This window comes from Pinus tabuliformis, chromosome 5_2, assembly GCF_031772625.1.
Source record: "Pinus tabuliformis cultivar Carrire ecotype Pingquan chromosome 5_2, CPIR1, whole genome shotgun sequence".
In the NCBI taxonomy this organism is placed as follows: Eukaryota; Viridiplantae; Streptophyta; class Pinopsida; order Pinales; family Pinaceae; genus Pinus; species Pinus tabuliformis.
The window spans coordinates 1,060,025,176-1,060,052,993 of record NC_142306.1 but is presented as its reverse complement, the minus strand read 5'-3'; the positions used below and the strand labels follow the sequence as shown (position 1 = coordinate 1,060,052,993).

At 38.1% G+C, this 27,818-nt stretch overlaps 2 pseudogenes; both read left to right on the top strand.

Annotated features, from left to right (window-relative positions):
* The window catches only part of LOC149162888 (putative inactive purple acid phosphatase 27 pseudogene), a 31,368-nt pseudogene extending 9,124 nt beyond the window's left edge, over positions 1 to 22,244 (top strand).
* A 3,934-nt stretch (positions 22,245 to 26,178) lies between these two features.
* On the top strand, positions 26,179 to 27,509 carry LOC149162887 (putative inactive purple acid phosphatase 27 pseudogene; annotated as a pseudogene).
* Positions 27,510 to 27,818: the final 309 nt, after the last annotated feature.

Below are 27,818 nucleotides of genomic sequence, written 5' to 3'. Positions count from 1 at the left end.
TCAAATAGTTAAAAGCCCACGATACGCCGATAACACTGCACAAAGCCTTTGAAAGACAAATGAGTCAGCCACTGGGTGTTTTACAAGGATTATGGGCACATTTAAAGGAAGATGGCCTGCAACATGCCTCTATCAGTGGGTGTCGAAGGCATTTTAATAGAAAAATTGACTTAAGTCAGCTGATGTATAAATGAATTGCCTCAAAATAGTCGAAAAGAGTCTATGACAGCAGGGACGTGGCTCCTTCCAAGGCCTCCACTGAAGCAGCAAGGGGAAACCTCCTCCTTTCTCTCTTGATTCTCCTTCTTTGTGCATTTATTTCTGTATTTCTTCAAGAAAGGGATTTGATCCCATTGTAATCTTTTTGGGGGCAATAGAGCCTGTCATAGAGCTAAGACAGCTAGTCTAGTATGAGAATTGGGGCTTGGAATTAGATCTTTTTGTAAACTATAATGATAGTACCCCTCTCTTCTTATAAAAAGGGGGAAGAAATATTATGTAGTGGTTTTGGTTTCGCGAGGTGGAAGAAATTCTCAAACCCGCGAGGGCTGATCTCTGTGAAGCCGATTTGGGCTCAATTAGCTGTATTCATGGGAGGGCTTCACTGATTTCATTACTGGATGTACGGATTGGTTATTGGACCTTTAAGATTAAAGGCAATTCCTCTGTTGATTCCAAACTTGGTTGATGTGCAGTAAGTTTTCCTTCTTGTAACTTCATTTCATTGTGTATTTCTTCCTTAAAACAATGTTAAGGCAACTGTCATGTTTTTGGCTAATAAATGGATTTGTCTTCACTACTAAATAGAAGAGAGTACCTGTGCGAGACCACATAATTACTTTTGTTATCTTTATGCATGCAGTAACTGTCATCCTTCAGATTTACTTGTGTCTGTGAGTATCTTACAGTACCTGTGGTGGCTCAGACTGACCTCAACTATTGAGACAGAGATTGATACCCATTAATATGCATCCTGAAGCTTTACACCAGCTCCCCCTATTGTTTTCATTCCACTTTCCTACTCTTTCATGTTTCTGCTAAAATGCAGTGGCTGAGGACTATGTTCATTGCGGCCCTCTGGACCTAATTTCCTCCTTCTCCTCCCCTCTCCACCACCACTTCAACTTTAATTCAAGCTCTCTCATTTCCATGTGTAGGCCACCAAAAGAAGAAACCATTTCTCTTTGAGATTGCTCCATATACCCCCAACATTTGGATTCATGAGTTGGATTGAATCTCCCTCATTAAAGGCATATTGAACCAAACCCTCTTACCACCATCTTCATTTCGTGACAATTGGAGTGCTGCAAACCCCTCTCATACCATCTTACAAGCACTCCTCTATTTAAGATGTCTTAGGCACTGGTCTACAATCAACCCATAGGCTGTCTCTAGGGAGCTTTATTTGCCTTTTGTTGTACTTGTGCTGCAGGTGCAATATTTAGCGACAACGGGACCAAACATTATATTGTCAAATTATCTAAGTTTAAAACACATCAAATAACTTTATACAAATATTGGCTCACTTGGAGTTACCTTCATACCACAATGTCCTTGTAATGACCATGCAAAAGAAACCTGGTTTATGTGACCAATGGAGTGTTGAGATGAACTGTAGAAGAATCTGGAGACTAAGAAGCATTAATACCATCTTTGGTCCTAGATGCTTAGATATTAGAAGGCTCATTCTGTGAACAAGACCTCGAAGAATATGTCATGCAACCAGCTCAAAGAATAGCGAAGAAAAAAAAAGACCTCCTTGGTATAGATAGGATTCTAATGTATATATAGGATTCTAAGGGGTCACAATATAACAAGAGCCTACATAATAATAACATTGTGAGGGCACAACAATAACAATAGTGGGCTTCTATGGGGCACAACAATAACAATAGGGGGTTACACTAACAATAACAATAAGGGGAATACATTAGTAGTATCGGGACCTAATATGCTCCTCTCCTTCAAAAAATTGTTTTCATGAATGTTTGAGTAGTTATGGATGCTTCTGTATAAAATTCTCATCCCCCCATGTGGTATCTTCAGTGGGTAAGTTCTTCCACTTAATGAGATATTCTTAAATTAATCAGTTCCATAGTTGTCAGGTTCTTGTTTCCCTGACTACTTCAGGTTGAAATATGATTTTTCCTTCTTCTTCAAGCTCTGGCAATAGTGTTTGAACTGGGAGCTTGTCACCGATAACCTTATTTAACCATCAAACATGAAAAACTAGGTGTACTCAGGAAGATGCAAGCGGCTCCAATTTGTATGCCATAGTACCAATCTTTTGCAACACCTTGTAAGTACCACCATACTTGGGTGATAATTTATTATCCTTCTTAGCTTGCTTGAGGGACATTTGTTTGTATGGTTATAGTCGTAAAATTACCCAATCGTCTACATCAAAGTTTCTTTCATTACAATGTTGATCTACCTATTGTTTCATTCGATTCTTTGCTAGAGTGAGGTTATCCTTTAAGAGTTGTAGAACTTGTTGTTGATGCTTGATGTGATCTTCCACTACTTGAACCTTATAATTTTCTCTTAAAGATGATGTGATGGATGGTGGATGATATCCATAAAGTGGCATAAATGGGGTAATATTTTCTACAGTATGGAAGGAAGTGTTATACCACCATTCAACTAAAGGTAACCACTTGACCCATTGTGTTTGTTTATCAGATACAAAGCAAAGTAGATATCCTTCCAAACATTTGTTCACTATCTCAGTTTTCTCGTCAGATTGAGGATGATAAGATGACCTATGAGCTAATTGAGTACCAAGAAAAGAAAATAGTTCCATCTAAAAAATTTCAGTGAAAATGGGATCTTTGTCACTTACAATAATCTTTGGGTTTCCATGTAGCTTTTGAATTGTTTCCATAAATGCAGTAGCAACTGTACTTGCTTTAAAAGGATGAGATAATGCAAAAAAGTGTGAATACTTGGTAAGTCTATCAACTACCACCATGATGACACTCTTTCCTTTAGACTTGGGTAAACCTGTGATAAAATCCCTTGAGACCTCCTCCCAATGTTGACTTGGAATGGCTAAAGGTTGTAACAGACCCAGAATCTTAATTGCATCAACTTTATTTTTTTGGAAAACCAAACAGTTTGCCACAAACTTTTGAATATCAAATTAAGGCCATCCCAAAAAAATTCCTTCTAACCCTGTGGTAAGTTTTTTAAAATCTTGAGTGCCCTCCAAAGGGGGAGATGTGCAATTCCAAAAGAATATTTTGCTTGAGTTGGGAATTCTTACAAATATATAAGCGATCTTTGTACTATAATGAATCATTTTTCCAGCTAAATGTATCAGATGTATTGGGTTCTTCCTGTAACTTTTGAATGAGTTTCCACACCTCTTCGTCATTATTGCATTCATCCCTTGCTTCAATTATCCAATCAGGTTGGATAATAGAAATGGAACAAAGCAATGCTTCCACATCCTTGTCTTTTCTTGAGAGTGTTTTTGCAACAACATTTTGCTTCCCTTTTTTGTAGATGATTTCAAAGTCATGACCCAGCATCTCTGTGACTCATTTTTGCTGCTCTTCTGACGATAATCTTTGTTCCAAAAATTATTTAATATTATCATGATTTGTTTTTACCTTGAAGTGTCTTCCCATTAAGTAAGGTCTCCATTGCTTTAGTGCATGATAGTATTGCCAACATTTCCTTCTCATAAATAGGTTTGTGTAAATACTTTCCTTTGATTGTATGACTTTCAAAAACAATGGGTCTTCCTTCTTTCATTAAAACAACATCAATTCCATTTCTTGAGGCATCATATTCCACAATAAAGGTTTTTTTGAAGTCAGGCATAACTAAGACCAGTTCTTGGCACATTGCCTCTTTAAGGTGTTCAAAGGCCTTAGTTGCTTGTGGAGTCCAAGAAAATGCGTCTTTCTTCAGTAATGTTATTAGAGGTGCTACTATTCTCCCATAATTCTTAACAAACCTTCGATAATACCCTGTAAACCCGAGAAATCATCGAAGATGCTTTATGGTTGTGGGAATTTTCCATTCCTTAATGGATTTAATTTTCTTAGGGATACCTTAACACCCTCATGATATAGAATATGACCCAAATATTCCAGCTCCTGTACTCCAAAGAAACATTTGGAGGTTTTTGCATATAATTGTTTCTCCTCCAATAGTTTGAGCACCCTGTCAACATGTTGAACATGATCCTTCCAAGACTTGCTATATATTAGTATATCATCAAAAAATACTAGCACAAATTTTATAAGGGTTTGAAAATGGAATTCATAAAACCTTAAAATTTTGAAGTTGCATTAGTAAGGCCACAAGGCATGACTAAAAATTCATAATGACCCTCATGAGTTCTGAATGTTGTTTTCATAATGTCCTCTAAGCCTCCGTATTGCAACAAGAATGTTGCAACTCCCAAGGCTACCAACTTTAATTATCAACCCAGGGTTCATACAAACTTAAGAGGTATCGACACTATATGTGCAACATATAATGTGTCCTTCCTTTGATTTCATGATGTAATGGAGTGAATGTAATAAAATCAGATCCTAAACTAATTGCAAAAAATGAAATGCTCAAAATGGAAACCTTAACCTATTGCAAGAAAGAAAATACAAGGAAAGAAACCTATTCTAATTGCATAAAGTAAATCTCATGAATTAAATGTCATTCATTACATTTCAAAGAGTTTAGGTCTGTTAATAGAGTTCATTGGATGTGGTAATCATCATTGTATTATCCATTTCATAAATATGTCCATTAGCCCAAATCGCTAAAATGTTTTGCATGGGTAAAGAGGCAAGTCCTAAGTGGTATTTAGTCTTCCCTAATCATTGATTTAGAGCCTAGGGGTCTTGATTCAACCCTAAGTGAATATAAGCAAAATTCTTGAGTGAATCTGGGAAAGTATATACATGTTGGAAGGCTGCTACAGGATATCCTGTAGTTACTACAGGAAACTGCAGATTTACTACAGGAAACTATAATTCATCGAATGACCAAGAAAATCAAATCCAAATTATATAGGACAAATTTTGTTATTGACTAGGATGTCTTAGGTCTCCATTCCAAGTGGAATCACTCAAAAAAACCTTTGTTATCCCATGCTAAAAAATAATAAAAAAATTACTAGTCTAAAATCTAGAAATTCAGGAACTAATGAGCTAGTAAATCTATCAAATTCCTAATATGATCAAGTGAAAATGCAATGAGGTAATTTTTATTATTAACTAAAAAAAAATTGTGATCTAATGCAATTGGAATCAACTCGATTGAATTTCGTTAGCATGCTCTAAAAAATAGCATAAATTTACTGTTATTTGCCACAAAGGACTTCGAGAAATCTAGATTTGGGAATAAACAAACTAGGCCAAGTAACTCAATGATTACTATGACCTTCTAAATGTTTTCCAAGGATGAAATGATGCTTGTGATTCTGTAAAAGAACTTAATTCAACCATTTAATCCAATCCTGCAACAAAAAATCATCAATACTAAATGTAGAAATAGAAAAAGACAAGAACAAGAGTTGCATGTGAATAAGAAGTGAAAGGAAGAAAATTAAATGATACAAAAGGGTTATGAGGCTCCTGGGATGGCCAAGCCCAAGGAAATTCAGTGTCCTATGGAGGAGACCAAGATTTATAAGTTGAAGATGTCACCAATCTTCATTATTTCCATCAATACAATTACATCCCTGCAAGAAATGACAACGGAGCTAAAAAAATAAGAGAGATATCCACAAGAAGACTAAGAAAAATCCACCCCTAGAGGCATATTCGACTTGGTACTTATAGAAAATTATTAGAACATATTCCCTATGAAACGAGGAAGCTTTCCCCACCAAAATCCCTTAATTAGTGGAGCGGGGTTCCCAATACTAGGAATCTGCATTAAATGACAGGGAACACATTCCTAGATTTTCTCAATCATTGGAGCTCCAGAATTTGTGAAATTATTTCAGAATATCTTCTTGATTTATTATTTAATATTGATCCTCTTATAGTAGGGAGGAATTCCCTAAATTATCTCCTCCAAATCTTCATAATCTTCCCAATATTCTCACAATATTCCCCAAAAATAAATAATATTAAGCATAAATATGCAATTATCCATAAACCTTCCTAATGAACATATTAAAGCTAAAAATACATTATCTAATGCAATAAGAGAGGTTTAATGTGTTGAATGATGCTCAGATGGGCCTTAATTTATGTCTAATTTAGAGGCCCATCGTACCCCCTGCTAAAAGTATTGCTCATCCTCTGAGCAACTTAGTGACCTTATTGTACCTCATTCATGGCCTTGGTGACCTCTCTCTTGTGCATTCTTCAGTCCTTTCTCTTAAGAATCTTGGTTGTAAGTTCTACAAGGACAAGCACAAAAATGTAGTTGTTCTTTTCATGATTGTTTAATAGTCTTTCAAGCAAAAAAACATAACTTTCCTCTTTGCAAGTGAACTATGTTGGCTTGTAGATCCATTTCATTCATATCCTCTCCCTTGAAACCTTCATTCCATTTTCACTCATTTTTCCAAAATTGTTTGTGCATAGAAAAATCACAGTGTTTCTTGAGACCATTAGTCTGCCTTCTTCCCCTTATTCAAGATGGGTTCTTGAATATTTTTCAGTTTGGCAAGGTCTTCCACATCCTTTTCCAACCTCCTACTACATTTTCCACCATTTGGACACCTATGAAACCTTCAAAACACCTTTAGATGAGAACTAGGACATCCTGTAGTAATTCTTGTAGTAACTACAAGAAACCCTGTAGCAATTCCTGTAGTAACTACAGGAAACCCTGTAGCAGCCTATTTAAACCTGTTTTGAGCAGAAATGATAGTCTGAGCCTAGGGTAGGCCCTCAACTTGACTTCCATGCCTTTCTCCCCTTTCTATAACATATTTTAGGCCTTGGAAAAAAGATAGAAAGACATTAGAGACCTCTTGGAAAACCTATTTTCATCATTGCAGTTTGAGTTCTATTTTGATGGTGAATGCCTTCTTGCCTTTTGTTGCCTTCTTCTTCTCTTTTGTGGCCTAGATGATTGCCTAATGGCCTTGGAGTTATCTATTTTGATTAGGTCTCTCTTAGGCACTACCATTTTGGGTTTTAGCACAATTTGTTCCTTTCTTCCTTCTTGTAGCAACATTCTGCCTTCCTGTAGCAGTCATTCCTTCTCTTTCAGGGTCCTATAATTGTATGGGAGAGATGAGAAATGATGTAGAGGGTTTGGAGGATGATGATAGGGCCAAAGGGAGTAGTGTGGGTTTGTGAAAATGGAGAGGATGTGCTCTATGTGTTTTTTTCCCCAGAAATTTTCAGGGTGATACAGAGTGTAGAGTTTGTTCTTGAAAAATATTATTTTTTTCTTATGAAATGGGATAGATGAATGATGGATAGATAATGGATATGAAGTGGATGGAGGGCTTGGAGTGTTGTGGTGACTAGGCATTTGCACAAATTTCCTCTTTTAACTGTTGTCCTCACTCCTCAAAATCATCACCCTTCCTAATTTCTCTTTTCCACATTGCATGAGTGAGGGAGTTAGCTGCAATTAACTAGTTGAGGGTGGCTAAGACTGTTGACCCATCATTAGATTTATAAAACCTCACCTCTCATGCGTTGACAACAAATTTCTAATTATAATATGCTCAAGAGAAGAGGTCAAGAATATTGCATACATCTACCTACTCGATGGTTGTTGGAGAGGCATGCATGTTGTTGTTGAGTTAATGATCGATCCATGGTCCCCTGGAGGTGATAATTTCATTTGTTTGCGTCTGCACAAGTCTTCATAGCTTGGTGATTCTAAACCTTTGTCTTCCAGTTACCATGGGCAAGCTATCTTAGTCAAATTCGACCTTCTTGGAGTGATGGGCTTGGCCATGGTTGATGTTCACCTTCCCCACACTTTTCACAACTATCATACCCCTTCCCAACACTTAATTTCACCGTCCCTACCTTCCTATAGCCTTCATCTAGTTTCCTGTAAAAAAAACTAAGACATCTTGTAGTAGTTCCTATAGTAACTACAGGAAACCATGTAGTAGCTTGTTTAAATCCATATCTCCAAAATGGTATACTGGAGTGACCTGAAAGTTTTTGAGCATGTTTCCATCATCCTTATGCACCTCCCCATAAAAAAATTTGGCCAATGGATGCACGAATCTAGGGAAAAATTAAAAATGGTTGTAGGTGGTCGAGGTCGATTTCTCACAAATTGTGCACTGGAATTTGCTGAAATTGCTTGAGCATGTTACAATCATCCATATTCATTTCCTCATGAAACAACTTTGCAAATGGATGCACGAATATCGAGAAAATTAAAAAATGATTGTAGGTGATGGAGGTCGATTTCTCAAAAACTATGCACTAGAATTTGCTGAAATTACTTGGGCATGTTACCATCATCCATATGCATCTCCCCCTGAAACAACTTGGCAAATAGATACATGATTTTCAAGATGTGACAAAAACAATTTCTACTCAATTTATTTTTGTTTCCTGTAGTAACTACAAGATCTTCTGTAGTATTTCAGGATAGTGAGGAAACCGAGTGGTAAAATCTTGGGAATGATAAGTAGATAGTGAAAATAGATGAGGGTGATGGATTGGCATGGCCTTGGTCCTATTGGAGCATTTGAGCCTAGGAGGATAAAGTCAAAATTTGACTTCTATTGACTAGGCTTGTGATCAACTTTTCTTTTGGTGGCTAACTTGTTTTTGTTGCTTGCAAAGGTTGGAGAGCACCTGCATTCATGAGAGAGAGATAGATGGAGCAAAGATTTTTATTTTTTCTTCTTCTTTTTCTTCTAGGCCTACTATCCACCTCAATGAGGTTTGCAACTAGTAGGTTTTCCTATGTGTCTCAAAGGAGGTTTTCACCTAGGATCTTTTCTTTCTCATTTTTTCTCTTTTTTCCCAACCCATTGACCGCCTCATGGAAGTTTTCAATCAATGAGCCAATCTCAGGCGCCTCAAAGGAGGTTTTCACTTGAGATTTTACCTTTTTCTCTTATTTTTCATTTTTTATTTCTTTTCCTATCCTACTCTACTTGAAAAACAAAATCATTTTCAAGTGTAGGAATACTTCCAATGAAGCCAAGTGCACATCGAGATGACAGATAAACTGATGTGTAGGCTTGAAATATATGCTTTGATAGGTACCTGAATATGAGAGACCAACTTCTTTGATTGAGATGAGATCAAGAATTGTTGAAGAAGAGTGGGTTGCTGCAACTTGACACTTTGTTGGAACCATATTTCAATATAGTTGTGATGCTCCTGGTCCACTTGCTGATTTGGATCATCTTGGATGTCTTCTTCTTCCATGAAATTCAGATCTTCTTCTTTTTGCTGATTATTCTCTTGAACACATAGAGGATCTAATGGTGAACATGAGGGAACTTTCTCAATCTTTGATTCTAATGTCTGATCTTCATCAAGTGTAGCCCAAGATCCTTTTGTCTTCTCATTTGAATCTTCTTCTTTTGGATGTGGTCCTTCAATGATATCAAGAGAATATATTTTTTGTGATACTCTTCCTGAGCTAAGATGAATACCATTTAGATCAAGAGGAGATGTTTGGAAGTTTTGTACCTCAACATTGTAAGTGGGCTAAGCTACTTCATTGTGTGGGTTCAAAAATGGTGGTACAGGTAGTTGAGTGGGAGTGGATATTTGAGATGGATGTGGTTGTGGTGGAGGCGAATGGTAGGGATAAAATAGAGTTGGGTATGGAGGATATTGAGGAAAATATTGAGGATATTGTGGATGGATCCCATAAGTTCCTTGCCAACCTTGTTGCCAAGATTGGTTTTGGGGTTGAGATGGCCAAGGTTTTTGTTGAGCTATGGAAAAGGTATGAATTTGTCATTTATTTCCTTATCTTTTCCTTTTATCATAACTCCTTTTATTCCTAAGATGATAATATATCAAAGAATTATAGCAAAAACTAGGGAGTTATTGATTATTGCGAATTAGTTAATTATTGTCTTTTTCCATGCAGAAAATAGAAGAAATGGAAAACTACCATTTTGAAGGAAAAGACAAAATAGAGTAATTGTTGTTCCTTCACCAGGAAGCCATATCCAGACAAGCAGATCAGGATCGGAGCACACAGTTAAGGATAAGGATGGAAAATCGCAGCATCAGCGCAAGAAGACAAAGGGATCAACTGGAGTTAGAGGATGGAGCATATCCCTCAGGATCTCTTGATCCTAAGGGATCGTTGTTTTACAGTCTATCTGTTATTCCTTATTTTATCCGCCTGTCTAGTATAAAAGGGATAGCGCTTGTAAATATTGGAGGATCACTTATCATTATTCAGAATTTGCTATTGTATTTCTCTGATCATCGACTCTCGTTGATTAAAATAGAGTACGATTACCTGTAACATTTTCACATGATTAATACATAAGTTGGTTGTTGTTCTGTTCATTTATACTGAAGTAGTCCAGCAGTGCTTCACTAGCGGCTAAGGGCCCGGCCCTGGTGGATCCACTTGCTATCTGTACCATTACTTTACAATCGCAGTCGTGTGATGGTTTGGTTTGGTTTTCATTCATTTAAATCGCATTACTTTACTGTTGTTTGTTTCCAAAGTTTATAAATTGTTGTAACTGTAATTGAATTGCATTGTCGTTCCTTTTCATCATAATAATATTATTACTTTCTGCAAACTATATTGTTATGTTGTTCATTTCAATTATAAAGCTTCGTTGTTCATTCCAGTAAACTGACTTTGTTGTTCATTACAGATTGTTGTTCATTTCTACTAAATAGCATTGTTGTTCATTTCCTTTCTACAAGTATTTGGTTTTGCCTTTTAGCATTATTACAGTCAACGTATTTATTCCATTTCTATTGGCAGCATTGTTGATTTAATTTCTTGCTATTTCCAATTAGTTGTTTTAGTGTGGTGTATGATCAACAATTGTAAAGAACATTGGCTATCACTGTCAGAGTTCTCAGATTGAGGATCTTGTTTATGTTTGATTTCATTTACATCAGTTGACAAAGGAAAGAGTTATTGCTACTGCATCCTTGATTGATAATTGTTGTTAATTTCTTAAGTGAATGATTTAGTTTCAGAGCATTGAGTTTCTTTTAAATTGCAAGTAGGTTTTATTTCAAGCATCCATTTACTCTTGTATTTGAAGCATTGTACTGCAAATTGGAAAACATTACTCTTGGATTGAATTGACCGCCTCAGACTGAGTACACTCTTGAAATAGAAAATCACACCTGGATTGATAATTAATGTAGGATAAATAGGAGTTAAAAAGACACCTTTTATACCTCAACATTTTGGCGTCGTTGCCGGGGAGAGTGTAGCCATTTCTTTTTTAGAGAGTAGTGTGCATCTGGTGAGTGCCTGCTAGGAAAGAATTGGGTATTAAAAACAAAAGGTAAGAACCTGCGTACGGAGCATGTAACAGCCCTGCTCCCCCACCCGCTTTCCAATAGATTTGTTAATTTTTTTGTGGGTAGAAATAAACATTTGAGTTGTGTGTATGACTAAGAAGAAAAAAATTGAAAATACTCCAAAACTGCTACCCAAACCTGACAAAGCTAAGGGACCGATGACCCTTGGTCGATCAACCTTCATAGACGATATCGTTAAGCAAGTTGTATCTCAGCCATCAGTGGGCCCTAGAAAAGTTGCTTCTAGACAACCTACTGGCTCCCTTCGGGCCACAGGTTCACCATCTGTAGCCTTTGCTGAGGTGCATAGCAAAACAGAAGAGACTGAGCAAGATTTTCAAGAAATTGAGAATTCTCGCCCAATTTCTTTTCAAGAAGGGAACTTTAGTAATCTCTGCGAAGGAGGAGGAGAAACAAGGGAAATAAAAGATCCAAAATCCCCTCTCGAAATAGTTCAAACACTCAGCAGCCCAGATAAGGGGAGTGTTGTCAAGATCATCCAAAACAAAGCAGAAGAACCTGAAGAGCCAAGATCCCCCCAGATAATAGTTCAGCAAGGACCGCTCATTATCCCAAACCAAGGAAGTGTTGTCAAGGTCATTCCTACTCCTTCTAGTCAGCCTAGGAACAACTCCCTAGAAATCCCAGAAGGATATTGGCACATATTTGATGAAATGGCCCAGAACCAGCAAACACCTCAAACCTCTACACTGCAATATCCCATTGTGGACACTATAGTTAATGCACCTATGAAGGCCATTCCTCTCCAGCATATTCCTACATTCCATGGCCTAACATCGAAAGATCCAGATGCATTCTGAATTGGATGTATTATGTTGGGGGTATGACTATACCACTGATCCCAAAAACTAAAACTATTTCCCTCCACATTAAAAGGAGCAGCTTTATGATGGTTTATGGGGTTAGGTGGAGGTGTTATAAATGATTGGGATCAGATGAAAGGTGCTTTTCTAAAGAAATATCAGGATTATTATAGGTCCAGAGAATTAAAGGATGAAATATTTCAAATGACAGCAAGACCTAATGAAACACTGGAGGAATATGTAGAACACTTTCAATAAAATCTCTAGAGATCTCCTTATGCATCTTTACCCTTGCTAGACAATGTGTTAAAAACTACATTAATTAAAGGGATGAAAGAACAATGGGTTGAAACATTAAATATTATGGGCAAAGGTGACATATATCAGGAAAATTTTGCTGACATCATTAATTTGTGTATCAAGAGTTCGAGAGGCAGCACAAGACTAAAGCCAGCAGAACGTGACATGATCACAAGGGATAGTAAGGTCCCCAGTGGAGGTATAACCCGTGCAGAAATTAGCAATCTACTAGAAGATTTCAAAATTGATATTCTAGGGACTCTGTCAATGCAGTTCGACATCATGCAAGCTAGATAAAAACAAGCAGAAGTAGAGCAAAATTTGGCAATATTCTTCCCAGATGCAGAAAGAAACATAGCCACAAAGAGTGTCCATTGGATACAGTCCAATTTTGCACCATCTGCACGAAATATCACTCCACAGAAAGCTACCCCTCACTCCCGGGATTGAAAGCAATTTACAAGAAAGCAAAAGAAGAAACAGAACCGGTTTACCTACTCAATCAGCGCCGTCAGTGGCAGCCACGACAAACAGGTATGCCTGTTGATCCATCCTCTTTTTTTCAGTCTCCTCAGTATAATGCTCAGCAATATAATGGAATGTGGCAGAATCAGCCACCTTTCCCTAACTAGTCACAACAGCCATTTCCCATATCATCATGGCCAAATCAAACCAACTGGCCAAACTTTCCTTATTGTCCACCATTTTGGAAAAACAATGCATATCCAACACAATGGTCACCCTCCACCTCGTAGATTCAAACTTGGTAGTCAAACTGGCAGAGACCGATAAATCAGCCAACTAGAACGATTCCTCTCCCTCAACGTACACTTCCAGCACCTTATACATTGCAACAAAATCCCCAGACCAACTTAAGACCACAACCCCATCCCAACCGAACTCGAACCCCAACAATAGACTAGTTCAATCTATTCAAATAATTGAAGGACCAAAACTAGAAACCGAGTTAAGGGAGTGCAACGACATTCAATTAAGATCTGGGTGCATTATAGAAACAGAGGGAGACAAAAATGATCAAGTTTAAAACTCGTTACCTTTAGAACAAACACTACAAGAAGAGAATGTGGTTAGACAACAAACTCATGAACAAGCAACCAACTCTTCTCCTCCATTCCCAGAACGATTAATCATACCGCGCCCAATAAAACATCCTGATTTTGATTTTTTGGGAGAACTAAGAAATTTGTGTATAAAAATTCCTCTCCTCCAAGCTATCCAAGATATCCCAATTTACATAATAACCATTAAAGAATTATGTATAAAAAAGCCCAAGAGGAGAATAACAACTAACCCAATTGTCCAAGTAGTCGACACCCTATCTGACTTACTATCAGGAAGAGAAGCACTTGTAAAATATGAGGACCCAGGGAATCCTATAGTCACGGTGCAAATCAATGGATGCTCCTTCCCAAATGCCTTGGTTGATTTAGGAGCTGCAATAAACATTTTAACAACCACCACTTGTCAAAAGCTTGGCATTACATCATTAGACCCAACCACAACTTTTTGGAGTTGGTTGACCGATCGGTAGTCAGACCAAAAGGTACACTACATGATGTAATGGTATTTGTAGATTCCTGGGAATACCCTGCAGACTTTCTGATTATTAATCCCAAAAACTGACTAGATTGACATCGTTTAATTTTAGGTAGACCCTGGCTGGCAATTGCTGACGCTTACATTGGTTGTCGACAAGGCAACATGACTATAGTAAGAGGGAGTAATGCCAAGAATTTAGCCTTATACCCTCTAGCCCAGCCAAGCCTCACAATAATTAAAACAAAGAAACAACCTATATCATACCTGATAGAAAATATTAGATCACCATTAACCATTGAATATGCCCTCGAATTTAAAGACCAAACAAAGGACGACATTATTAATAGCTTGCTTAACCAACCAGAAACCAGACCCATTTACAATGTCACATGCTTGAGGCAGCATTCGATAATGATGTAGAAGAAGATCCCCTGAAAGACACTCATGATCAATCAATACCTACCACCTCTATTTACAACAGAAAAACAATAGAAATTGAGCTAGGAAAAACTTTGAACATTAACAAAAATTTGACTGCTGAACAAGAAGAAAAGTTGGTCCAACTACTGAGAAAATATAAGGAAGCTTTTGCATGGGATTATCCCAATATGAAAGGCATTGATCCCCAGTTGTGTAGCCACCACATTTATAGAGAAAAGGATGCTAGACCCGTTCGTCAACCCCCATGAAGATTAAACCCTCATCTTAAGGATATTGTGAATGCTGAATTACAAAAACTTTTAAATGTAAACTTTATTTACCCAATATTTGACAACAAGTGGGTCTCTCCAGTAGTAGTGGTGCCAAAGAAGAATGGAAAGTGGCGGATATGTGTAGACTACAGAGAATTGAACAAAGCAACCCAAAAAGACCACTTCCCCCTTCCATTCATTGATCAGGTATTATACACATTAGCAAGAAAGAAATTCTTTTATTTCCTAGATGGCTTCAGTGTATACAATCAGATTCAGATTGCCCCTGAAGATCATGATAAAACCACTTTTACCTATCCTTGGGGAGAATTTGCTTACAAAGTCTTACCCTTTGGGTTATGCAATGCTCCTGCCACATTTCAGAGGGCCATCCTCAGCGTTTTTTTAGATTTAATAAATGAAGGGCTCAAAGTATATATGGATGATTTCACACCTTATGGAGATGATTTTGAGCCAGCATTAGAAACATTGGAAAAGGTGCTGCAACGATGTATTGCCACCAGGCTCTACTTGAGCCATGAAAAATGTCATATGATGATGATTGAGGGACTCATATTAGGTCATTATATCTCAGCAGCTGGAATACAGGTAGATCCGGCTAAAATTCAGATAATTTTTTTAATACCTACTCCTACCACACAAACAGAGGTACGCAGTTTTCTGGGATTTTCTGGTTATTATAGAAGATTTATAGAGCATTTTTCTCAAATTGTTGCACCTTTATATGCACTAATAGGGAATGTTGATTTCATTTGGATAGATAAGTGTGACTGTCCTTTTGAGGATCTGAAAAAGCTCGTATCGACAGCCCCGGTGCTTAGGGGTCCCAATTGGGATTTGTCATTCCAAATTTCATTTGATGCTTCAGACACAGCAATTGGAGCAGTTATTGGGCAGGAAAAAGATAAAAATCCATATGCAATTTATTATATTAACAAGAATCTATCTCCTGCTGAATTAAACTATACTATGACTGAAAAAGAATTTTTAGTTGTAATACATGCTGTAAATAAGTTTAGACATTATATAACTTGGTATCCTGTAGTTTTATATACAAATCACTCTGCCATAAAATATTTAGCAAATAAACCAGTTACAAATGGTAGAGTAACAAGATGGTTGATTCTCTTGTAGGAATTTGAAATCACAATTAAGGATTGACCTGGAAAAGAGAATCTTGTAGTTGATTTTCTCTCACGAATGCCAAAGCCAGCGGACGCAGCAGCAATCAAAAATCAATTTCCGGATGAATGTTTGTTCACTGTTACTGTCAGAACACCATGGTATGCTAACATTGCGAATTACTTAACAGTAGGCAAATTACCTAAGCATTTAACGCCTAATGAACGAAAGCAGATAGTGCAGCGCAGTACCTGATTCTCTTGGATTGGGCACTACTTATTTCATACAGGGGCAGATATGCACATCAGAAGATGCATCCGAGAAGATGAAATATTTGACATTCTGAAAGCATGCCACGATGGGCCGTGTGGTGAACATTTCGCAGACCGCAGGACCGGTCACAAGGTTCTACAAACAGGCTATTACTGGCCCACTATTTTTAAATATGCTAAAAAGTTTGTTCAAGCCTGTGATAGCTGCCAGAGGCAGGGCGCCTTGGACAATCTAATGAAATGCCTCTAAACCCACAGTTAGTAATTAAGCCATTTGAGCAATGGGCGCTCGATTTTATTAGTCCTATTAACCCATCATCAAATCAGAAAACATACATACTGGTTGCAACAGAGTATGTTACCAAATGGGTTGAAGCAGAGGCACTGCCAAGAGCTACAGAGGATTCTATAATACATTTTATTTTCCAATTATTTGTGCGATATGGCCTCCCAAGGGAGATAATTACAGATGGGGGACCGCAATTTGTAGGCAATAAAATCGCTGCAACATTAAAAAATTACCACATTCTGCACAAAATTACAACTCCATACCACCCACAAGCAAATGGCCAAGTAGAAAGCACTAATAAGGTAATTGAGGCAATACTTACAAAAATAGTTGCATCACACAGACGTGACTGGGTTGCAAGATTGCTAGAAGCCTTGTGGGCATACGGAACAACGTGGAGAAACACCACGGGGTATTCACCATATCAATTAGTATTTGAAAAAGAACCCATCTTTCCAATCGAATTCGAAATTCAAACATTAAGAACAGCACAGGAGGTGGGTTTGAATTTAAATGAGGCCCAGACTAATAGATTATAGCAAATCAATGAGTTAGATGAAATAAGGCTCTCAACTCTTCAACGCACTGCATTAATTCAACAACAGAGAGCAAAATGGCATGACGCCTTGATTAAAAAGAAAATCTTCCACGAAGGAGACTGGGCACTCCTATACGATTCCAGGTTTCAGGATTTTCCTGGAAAACTCCAGACACAATGGCTTGGACCTTATGAGATACAGAAAGTGCATGAAAATGGCACCATTACATTAACTACCATTGATGGATATGGACATGCTTTCAAAGCAAGCGGTCATCGAGTGGGACTTTATCACAAACTGCTTACTCATGAATCCTTTTACCAGCAATTACGGGAAGATTCCACTATGCAGATTCTTGCTGAGGAAGATAACCCCTCCTCAACATTGATTCACTGAACAATTCCTTTGTTTCTGAATTTTGTAGATAAACTTTTCTTTCTTTCTTTTTCGCTTGTATAAACTGGTTTTTTTGTACAGATTTTTATTGTTGTTCCATTTAAGGAACAGTTGTCGTCCCTCTTAAGGAACAGCAGTCGTTCCATTTAAGGAGCAACAGATGATTTCTTTAATATTCTCGTGCTATTCCTATTAAGGAACAGTTGTTGTTCCTCTTAAGGAACAGTGGTTGGTCCTCTTAAGGAACAGTTGTTGTTCCTCTTAAGGAACAACAGTCGTTCCTCTTAAGGAACAGCTTTTTTGTATGTTCTGTTTGGTGTTTGCATTTTTGTTGTTCCTCTTAAGGAACAATACTTCTGCGTGTTGTATTTTGTTGTTCCTCTTAAGGAACAGCACTTCTACCTGACTGTATTTTCATTATTCCTCTTAAGGAACAGTTGTTGTTCCTCTTAAGGAACAGCAACCGTCCCTCTTAAAGAACAGCATTTTCGCATGTTTCTATTTCGTTGTTCCTCTTAAGGAACAGCACTTCGTGTGTCTCTATTTTTTTTGTTGTTCCTCTGAAGGAACAGTTGTTGTTCCTCTTAAGGAACAACAGTCGTCCCTCTTAAGGAACAACAGTCGTCCCTCTTAAGGAACAGTTGTTGTTCCTCTTAAGGAACAACAGTCATCCCTCTTAAGGAACAACAACTCTGTGTGATTCATATTTTTGTTGTTCCATTTAAGGAACAGTTGTTGTTCCTCTTAAGGAACAGTAGTCATTCCTCTTAAGGAACAACAACCCCGCGTGCATTTTTTTTAGTTGTTCCATTAAAGGAACATCAGTTTTGCTATTTTTTTTACTTTCTATCGTTCCTTCTAAGGAACAACAGTTTCGATTTGGAGTGTTTTTTGGCTGTTCCGCCGAAGGATCAGCACTTTATTTTGCGCTTGTTTTACTTGATGTTCTGCTTAAGGAACAGCAGTTTCGCGTGTAATTTTTTTTTTCTTTTTTGTTGTTCTTCTTAAAGGAACTACAATTTTTGCGTGCAAATGTTCTTTCTGTTGTTCCTCTTAAGGAACAGCAACTGTTCCATCTAAGGAACAACACTTTTTGAGTGCATTTTTCGTTGTTTCTCTTAAAGAACAACATATTTTTTGAGAGTTTTTGTGAATAATGTTTCACTCTTCATGATCCTTCCAAGGCAAAGATACAAATTTATGCAAAGATACAAAAATTAGAGGTTACTGAAATAAGAAAATTAAATAAAAATTGTCATCTTTAAAGAGATTGCTTTGTATTGATAAGGAAAAGGAAAGGGCACAACTATCTATATCACTTTGTTGTCTTTATCTTCACTTAAACTTAAATTAGTTGATTATTTTTATCATGTTGGTTCTTCCCTAATTTTCATAATTCTCATTGATTATTATTATTGAATAAGAATAAGGGCATACTTTCCTCTATTGAGATGTTCAGACTTCTTCCACCATCCCTACTCTTAAGGAGTGTTGAGCCATCCTCTATATATAAATAGGAAGTGCTATATGAAAGAAAAGAGAAAGAAAAAATATATCTATATGATTACTAACAATCCTATGATTTGTCAAATGAAGGATAGGGGTTCTCATCAAGAGCCATCCTATCATGATCATAAGGAAGCAGTGAAGTGGCATTCCCACTATGGCCACCACACCAAGGATATGATTCAATAGGCACATCAGAAAAAATAAAAGTCCTTGGAACAGGAGGTCTCATCACGAGTCGGCCTGCCCACATTTCACTCCTTCCTGGTGAATGGCATTGTGATTCAACTGGTTACCAGGCCAACACAACGGGCTCCATTCTGACATCACAAAGCACTTTCCTAGGCATACATAAAGGAATATGGTTCCAAGGGTGAAAAAGCAACTTTGTCAAGGTTATAAACACCTGTGGGCAAGAGAGCTCTACTGATGGTATTGGAGTCATATTTTTCAACATCAATAGTAATTATAGACCCTTTTCTTATTTCTTTATATTTATTTCAAAAGAGGTTATGTTCCCAAATTCCTTTTTGAACCTTTTATGCATGAATATCATTTAAAATCAATCATAAACGGTTTAAGTGGGATGAGGATCGCATAATCATTTTACCTACATTCGCTGTCCTTCTCCCTTTTTCACATCATTACATAGCATCTCCATATCTATTCACAATTTTCATCATAAGCCTCGATTTCAGCAACTCGATACTTTTTGTGATCTTGCCATAAATATGTACACCTTTCCTTTTTATATTGTACGATTGCCATCCAATATGCTGCTCCTCCATTTAATCGGTCGAGGATGACCTATCACATTTCAAGGGGGGGCGTGGGTGATTTCCAAAATACTCCTGCATACATGTCAGTTTCCTATTCAGAGTTACTAGACTGCATCAGATCCCTTAATAGCAAGTTTTAACAGTATTGATGTTTAAAAAAGGGATATTATCTGATATGCACAGTTTGTTGTTCCATTGTTATCTCTGTGTATTGTTGTGTAAAATTAACAATGTGCAGAACTTAGACGATATGGGAGGTTGATCAGTACACAACAAGCCACAGGTACTAACAATTTTTGACGTTGCACAAGGAATTTTGGTAAGAGCAGGATGGATCGCCTATTTTACATGACTACAGCAACCCCATGAAGTTGTGGCTATCGAATTTTTGTAGATTTTCTAGACGATCATTCCATAGTAAGAGGAAGGCGAATAACAGTGACAGATACAGTGATTGCAAAGGTATCTGGACTATCAACAGTGGGACCTGTTAGACTCCGTCTCATGTCAGCGATTGATTCTTCTTCAAAACCCTGTTTTGAAGAAGAAATCATTAATATGTTGTTCTAGATTATGTAATTCATCTCCAGCTCTTCAAAGGGGAGCAGCTTCCTCAGCTCTTATCTCTGCCAAAGCACAAACACAAGTCAAAACATCATCAGCAATCAGAGGCATCATGTTTTTTGACACTGCAGATATGTATGGGCCTTTCACAAATGAAATCCAAGTTAGCAAAAAGGGTTTGCTCCGTGAGAAAGTTCAGCTGGTCACTAAGTTTTAGAATTACGAAGCTGCATAAAATCTGTTGAATGAAATGAGAGAGCTGGACTATATGGCCTACATTGTATTGCGGATGTTTGAGAACACAGAGTTTTGCATACCGTTTAATTGATGTACCAATGAGTAATTGTATCAACAGCGGAATCAATAAGGTTTATATGCTTACACAGTTTGATTCAGCCTCTCTCAATCGACACCTTGCGTGGGCCTACAATTTTGGCAATGGAGTAAACTTTGGAGATGGATTTGTGGAGGTTTTAGCAGCCACTCAAAGACCTGGAGAGCTGGGAAAGACTTGGTTTCAAGGTACTACTGAGGCCGTCCGCCAATTTGCTTGACTTTTTGAGAATGCAAAAAACGAAGAGATCGATGACATTCTTATCTTGTTTGGGGATCATTTGTATCGTATGGATTACGTGGATTTTGTTCCGAAACACAGAGACAATGGTGCTGATGTTACAATTTCTTGTATCCCTATTGAGAACAATCGTGCATCTGATTTTGGTTTGATGAAGATTAATGATAAAGGTCAAGTTCTGTTTTTCAGTGAGAAACCAAAAGGGAAAGATTTGAAAGCAATGGCGGTGGATACGACTGTATTGGGATTGTCACCAGCTGGAACATTGACACACACCCGTGACATGATGTGTGGTCAGCCTGCACGCACAGTTGGCTGGCGAGACCCAGGCTTCATATACACAAGTATCTTGAAGGATTTATGGCCAAACACCAAATACTACTACAAGGTTGGCCATAGGCTAGTCAATGGGTCATATATTTGGGGCCAGCTAAATTATTTTGCAGCATCTCCATATCCTGGCCAAGATCCTTTGCAGCGTGTAATCATTTTTGGTGACATGGGGAAAAGCGTGATGGTTCTAATGCATATAGCGACTACCAACCAGGCACCCTAAATACTACTGATCGCCTCATAGAGGACTGGGATAATATTGACATAGTTTTTCATATTGGAGATTTATCTTATGCCAATGGCTACATATCGGAATGGGATCAGTTCACAGCACAAGTGGAGCCCATTGCTTCACATGTTCCATATATGGTAGCAAGTGGTAACCATGAACGTGATTAGCCTAATTCAGGTTCATTTTATAAGAATATAGATTCAGGTGGAGAATGTGGTGTACCAGCTAAAAGCACATTTTATGCACCAACATTGAATGATGCTAAGATATGGTATTTCACCGGCTATGGTATGTTCCATTTCTGCATTGCAGATTCAGAACTTGATTGGCAAGAAGGAACAGAACAATATAAATTCATAGAGGAATGTTTAGCATCTGCTGACAGACAAAGGCAACCGTGGCTTATCTTTATTTCACATCGAGTTCTTGGTTATTCCTCAAATTCATGGCTTGTTGTTCATGGAGCATTTGGAGAGCCTATGGGAAGAGAGATTTACCAAAAACTTTGGCAGAAATACAAGGTGGACATTGCTTTCTTTGGTCATGTTCACAACTATGAAAGATCATGCCCTGTTTATTTAAACTACTGTGTGAGTACAGAAAAGTCACATTATTCAGGAACGTTTAATGCAACAATTCATGTAGTTGCTGGCAGTGGAGGTAGTCATCTTTCTGACTATGCTTCTCTGCAAACTACTTGGAGCATCTTCAAAGATCAAGATTACGGCTTCGTAAAGCTGACTTCTTTTAACCATTCCACGTTGTTGTTTGAGTACAAGAGAAGTTCAGTTGGGAATGTATATGCGCACAAATAAATCGTGATCAAGGTGTGGTCAAATCCTTGGCGAGAATTTCCATCTCTGTGCTAATGAATCAAAACACTAATCGAAGTGAAGAGATTGCTATTTGAAATAAAATCAAATGCTGTGAACGTTGAGTTCCATTGCTGGATGAGATCAAATGTGCAAGTCAAACGAAACTCTGTTGGTTGAAGATACATGTGAATGTATGGAGAAATATTCGCTGAAGCAGAGGAACGTGGTCATACTTGGGATAGGCGTTGTTTGATAGCTGGCATTGGTCGCCTAGTTTTAATCCGGGCTCTTAAGCTGCTAGAGCAACGTGGGAAAATTTGGCTCACGTCTTTGACACCTGGTCCTTCACTTCAGCCAAAAATAAACGAAGACACCTGTTACCAGATGCATAAGAGTCTGCGCTCCAATTGTTAGACTTTTTGGTTAGAGATTTTCGAGGGGAAAGTTATTGCCTGTTCTATTTATGTAATTCAGGTGAGACAGCGCAGGAGTTTTTGGGTTGATTTGTTTTCTTTTACAACAGAGACTTATTTAATGTATTAAAAGAAAATCATTAGAGAAGGAATCAACAGGCAATGAACGCTTTGTGACCGCTATTCAAACGGTGCTAGAACAGCAGAATAGGATTCGATGCCTATTTCCAGACTTTATTCAATGGGATCAGCGCTCCGATTTATTAGCCATAGGATTTCAAGAGAAACGAATTTGTCTATTTCAATCCTTAATCCTGATTTCATGAGATTTTCGCTCCAGATTTTGTCTCCTAATAAGCCAAATCATCAGCAGATTTAGGGGAACATTGTTCTATTTGTGGAATGGATGTAACGCTTTTTTGTTGATTTTTGTAGTGCTAGTTAAAACAGCGCCCCTGTTTTTGGGCAGCATTTTGATTTTATGGTATTAAAAATTCATTTGTAAAGTAGAGAGGGAAGAGTTTTTTGAGTGCTGGGAGCTGCTGGAGCGTAGCAGAGCTTTCTTGTACAGTCTTTGAGAGAGATTTTTAATGAAATTTCACAGCTCTTCTGAGATTCCTGTGGTTTGTTAATTTAGCATAAGTGTTTTCTTGTGTTTCATATGTAATCTGTTGTGTTTCATTTCACTTCATGATCGTTTCTAGTTGAGCAAAGGAAGTGTTTAGGTAGGAATTCATAGTATTGTATGCTCCTCCTATAAATTTTCTCACGTTCAATGTTTTCTTCTGTTTAAGGAGGATTCAAAGTATTATTTGCCCTCCTTAGCTCCTCACCAGTCTTGCCATCCCATTTAAAAATCTAGATTTGATGCTAAATTCCTTGCCTACCTTGCCTCAGTCGTCAACCTGTGTTGTTCATTATATTTCTCTGTTTGAAGCTGTGATTTTGCCCATGCAGCCCAGAAAAACCCCGTCATTAAAAACCCCAAAAACTTCAAATCAATCCTCCTCATCAGTTTACTAGCCTAAAATCTTTATTCTTAATTGGTCAGCCTAATCATATTGAAAGATCTATCAAATCTGACCCGAGAGAGCCTTCTCATACCTCGTAGGGCTAGCTACGAGGTGAAATGGTTTGATGTAGCCTTGAGAGTTTGTCTATCTCAGCCTAGGTGAATTCCAAGCGCTAACATATTGGCGACCATACTGGGGAGAACAAATTTGTTATTTGCTCATTGTTGTGTAATTTCTTAAGTCTTAGACGGAGTCTGAAGATACGCCAGGTAGCCTTCGAACACGCTCTTGTTTTACATCAGCATTAGTAGATAAACGCTGCTTCAGTCGATCTTCGTGAGCTTCTGAAATCCGCACTTCATTGACATCTTTATCCCAGTATCATTATGGAACTCTAAGCCTTGGATGATAGGCTAAGAGTTTTCATACGGCTGAGCGGTTTTTTCTTTCCTAGTTTATTCGTAAAAGCAAGCTGGCTTCTGTTTCAAGACCAATTGTTAGATCTAATTCATCACCTGCTGTTATTGAATATTTTGAAGATCTTGAATTCGAAGAAAGTTTTGAGTTATCTTTGTTTAAAGCTAAATCTGAAAGTGCTCTCGATTCTTTAGTCCTTGACCCTGATTTTGCAGCTCGTCCGGGCAGCATAGATGGATCTTGACTGCCACTGATTACTTCACAAAGTGGATAGAGGCAATTCCTACTCGGCAGGCCACAGATTCGGTAATTATCGCTTTTCTTGAAACTAATATCTTGTCACGTTTCGGCTGTCCATTCAAAATAATCACAGATAATGCAGCTGCCTTTAAGTCCAATAAGATGGTTGATTTCTGCTATAAGTACAACATCAGCTTGGGTCACTCCACCGCTTATCATCCGCAAGGTAATGGGCTGGCCGAATCATCAAATAAGTCACTAGTGAACATTATCAAGAAGATGCTGGAAATTAACAAGAAAAGTTGGCACAAGAAGTTGGTCAATGCATTATGGGCTGATCGGGTGAGCCAAAAGAAGTCCATTGGAATGTCGCCATTTGAGATTGTATACGGAGTTGATGCAGTCTTTCCAACATCACTTAGTGTACCGGTCGCGAAATTACTTCAAGAAACGGGAGAAGATATGGATCCAATGCAACGGAGAATCAATCAAATGGTCCACTTACAGCAAACAAGGGAAGAAGTTCTCCAAAACTCTTTAAAGCTGCAAGAACATATCAAGAAAATCTATGATAAGAAGGCAAAGTTGGAAAATTTTCAGCTAGAGGATGTTGTTTTGAGATGGGATGCTCGAAACGAGGACAAAGGTAAGCACAGTAAATTTGATAATTTATGGAAAGGTCCTTATAAGATTGCTGCATATCGTGGTCCTAATGATTTCATTCTCAAAGAGTTGAATGGTGATGAATGTCCCGGTGGATCGGTGAATGGCCGGCTTCTCAAGAGATATCATGCTTGAACAATGCTGCTCTAAGTCATCTTCATTGTATATATCATTTTACTTTACTACAGCAAGTGTGAACTGATCTCTCAGCCTTGGTTTGGGGCCCGCAGTGAAGGCTATAATTCCGAGGATGAAGATTGGTTGGTGTGAGGTTTTCAGTTTGTTTATTTTCTGCAAGAATCAGTTTGTTTGAGTCATAGTCCTTTGAAAGTTTTCAGTTTATAATCCAAGTCAAATAAAGTCTGTTCGAGTATGGTTATATTTGTACTAGTTGACTCCATTGCCCAATAAGGCACTGTCTGCTCTCCCAAAGTTCTGCGGTTCTTGGGACCTCCAGGAAGCTGCAGCTGCCATCCCAAGTGGAGCCAATGTTAGACTCCGTCTCATGTCAGCGATTGATTCTTCTTCAAAACCCTGTTTTGAAGAAGAAATCATTAATATGTTGTTCTAGATTATGTAATTCATCTCCAGCTCTTCAAAGGGGAGCAGCTTCCTCAGCTCTTATCTCTGCCAAAGCACAAACACAAGTCAAAACATCATCAGCAATCAGAGGCATCATGTTTTTTGACACTGCATATATGTATGGGCCTTTCACAAATGAAATCCAAGTTAGCAAAAAGGGTTTGCTCCGTGAGAAAGTTCAGCTGGTCACTAAGTTTTAGAATTACGAAGCTGCATACAATCTGTTGAATGAAATGAGAGAGCTGGACTATATGGCCTACATTGTATTGCGGATGTTTGAGAACACAGAGTTTTGCATACCGTTTAATTGATGTACCAATGAGTAATTGTATCAACAGCGGAATCAATAAGGTTTATATGCTTACACAGTTTAATTCAGCCTCTCTCAATCGACACCTTGCGTGGGCCTACAATTTTGGCAATGGAGTAAACTTTGGAGATGGATTTGTGGAGGTTTTAGCAGCCACTCAAAGACCTGGAGAGCTGGGAAAGACTTGGTTTCAAGGTACTACTGAGGCCGTCCGCCAATTTGCTTGACTTTTTGAGAATGCAAAAAACGAAGAGATCGATGACATTCTTATCTTGTTTGGAGATCATTTGTATCGTATGGATTACGTGGATTTTGTTCCGAAACACAGAGACAGTGGTGCTGATGTTACAATTTCTTGTATCCCTATTGAGGACAGTCGTGCATCTGATTTTGGTTTGATGAAGATTAATGATAAAGGTCAAGTTCTGTTTTTCAGTGAGAAACCAAAAGGGAAAGATTTGAAAGCAATGGCGGTGGATACGACTGTATTGGGATTGTCACCAGCTGGAACATTGACACACACCCGTGACATGATGTGTGGTCAGCCTGCACGCACAGTTCGCTGGCGAGACCCAAGCTTCATATACACAAGTATCTTGAAGGATTTATGGCCAAACACCAAATACTACTACAAGGTTGGCCATAGGCTAGTCAATGGGTCATATATTTGGGGCCAGCTAAATTATTTTGCAGCATCTCCATATCCTGGCCAAGATCCTTTGCAGCGTGTAATCATTTTTGGTGACATGGGGAAAAGCGTGATGGTTCTAATGCATATAGCGACTACCAACCAGGCACCCTAAATACTACTGATCGCCTCATAGAGGACTGGGATAATATTGACATAGTTTTTCATATTGGAGATTTATCTTATGCCAATGGCTACATATCGGAATGGGATCAGTTCACAGCACAAGTGGAGCCCATTGCTTCACATGTTCCATATATGGTAGCAAGTGGTAACCATGAACGTGATTGGCCTAATTCAGGTTCATTTTATAAGAATATAGATTCAGGTGGAGAATGTGGTGTACCAGCTAAAAGCACATTTTATGCACCAACATTGAATGATGCTAAGATATGGTATTCCACCGGCTATGGTATGTTCCATTTCTGCATTGAAGATTCAGAACTTGATTGGCAAGAAGGAACAGAACAATATAAATTCATAGAGGAATGTTTAGCATCTGCTGACAGACAAAGGCAACCGTGGCTTATCTTTATTTCACATCGAGTTCTTGGTTATTCCTCAAATTCATGGCTTGCTGTTCATGGAGCATTTGGAGAGCCTATGGGAAGAGAGATTTACCAAAAACTTTGGCAGAAATACAAGGTGGACATTGCTTTCTTTGGTCATGTTCACAACTATGAAAGATCATGCCCTGTTTATTTAAACTACTGTGTGAGTACAGAAAAGTCACATTATTCAGGAACGTTTAATGCAACAATTCATGTAGTTGCTGGCGGTGGAGGTAGTCATCTTTCTGACTATGCTTCTCTGCAAACTACTTGGAGCATCTTCAAAGATCAAGATTACGGCTTCGTAAAGCTGACTTCTTTTAACCATTCCACGTTGTTGTTTGAGTACAAGAGAAGTTCAGTTGGGAATGTATATGCGCACAAATAAATCGTGATCAAGGTGTGGTCAAATCCTTGGCGAGAATTTCCATCTCTGTGCTAATGAATCAAAACACTAATCGAAGTGAAGAGATTGTTATTTGAAATAAAATCAAATGTTGTGAACGTTGAGTTCCATTGCTGGATGAGATCAAATGTGCAAGTCAAACGAAACTCTGTTGGTTGAAGATACATGTGAATGTATGGAGAAATATTCGCTGAAGCAGAGGAACGTGGTCATACTTGGGATAGGCGTTGTTTAATAGCTGGCATTGGTCGCCTAGTTTTAATCCGGGCTCTTAAGCTGCTAGAGCAACGT